This window comes from Muntiacus reevesi, chromosome 19 (genome assembly GCF_963930625.1).
Source record: "Muntiacus reevesi chromosome 19, mMunRee1.1, whole genome shotgun sequence".
NCBI lineage: Eukaryota > Metazoa > Chordata > Mammalia > Artiodactyla > Cervidae > Muntiacus > Muntiacus reevesi.
In genome coordinates this window covers 22,076,394-22,077,603 of record NC_089267.1, presented here as the reverse complement: position 1 = coordinate 22,077,603, position 1,210 = coordinate 22,076,394, and the positions used below count along the sequence as shown (strand labels likewise).

Below are 1,210 nucleotides of genomic sequence, written 5' to 3'. Positions count from 1 at the left end.
CATAAAGCAGCTCCCTCCTGGGGGTTCACGCTTATCACATCACCCTGTTTGGGTTGAATTACAGTCACTGGGCTTCCCTGGTAGCTCGGTGGTAAAGAATTCACCTGCAATGCAGGAGACTCAGGTTCGATCCTTGGGTCAGGAAGACCCGCTGGAAAAGGCAATGGCAACCCACTCCAGTATTCTTGCCTGGAGAATCCCATGGACAGAGGAGCCTGGTAGGCCACGGTCCATGGGGTCACAAAAGAGTCAGACGTGATTTAGTGAGTAAACAACAATTTTTTTAAGTATTTGGTGTGTTATTTAATTAATGTATATATTTATGGCTGCACTGGATCTCCAGTGTTGTGCGCTGGCTGTCTTTAGTTTAGGTGCCCAGGCTTCTCATTGCAGTGGCTTCTCGTGCATAGGCTCTAGGTGCATGGGCTTCAGTCCGTGCAGCATGCAGGCTCAGATGTTGCAGCTTGTGGGCTTAGCTGCTCTGTGGCATGTGGGGTCTTCCCAGACCAGGGATCAAGCCCATGTCCCCTGCATTGGTAGGCAGATTCTCAACCATTGGCCCACCCAGAAAGTCCTAAATGACAGTAGCTTTTTATAAAATGTTCTAACGTACTTGTTTACTTACATATTGTCTATTTCCCACCATGAAAATGTGAGCCCCTAGTCCTCGCTTTGGCAGCACATATACTAAAATTTGAACAATACAGAGAAGATTAGCGTGGCCTCTGAGCAAAGATGATATGCAAATTCATGAAGTGTTCCATACTTTTAGAGACATGGATGGACCTAGAGACTGTCATACCGAGTGAAGTACGGCAGAAAGAGAAAAACAAGTATCGTATAGCAACACATATATGTGGAATCTGGGAACATGGTATAGATGATCTTCTTTGCAAAGCAGAAATAGACACAGACATAGGGAACAAATGTAAGGACACCGAGGAAGTAGGAGGTGAGGTGAGCTGGGAGCCTGGGACTGACATATATACACTATCGGTACTGTGTATACAATAGGTAACTAATGAGAACTTACTATACAGCACAGGGAACTCTACTCTGCACTCTGTAGCGACCTAAATGGGGAGGAAATCCAAAGAAGAGGGGGTGCATGTATACATATGACTGATTCACTTTGCTGTACAGTAGAAACGAATATAACATTGTAAAGCAAATATACTCCAATAAAAAAAATAATTTTAAAAAAGAATAT

The 1,210-nt window shown here is 44.0% G+C and overlaps 1 non-coding gene across 1 annotated transcript; it reads left to right on the top strand.

Moving 5' to 3' along the window:
- The first annotated feature begins 663 nt into the window (after nt 1-663).
- On the top strand, nt 664-770 carry LOC136150990 (U6 spliceosomal RNA). The gene has a single exon (XR_010659978.1). It is a non-coding gene; the product is annotated as a U6 spliceosomal RNA (small nuclear RNA).
- Nucleotides 771-1,210: the final 440 nt, after the last annotated feature.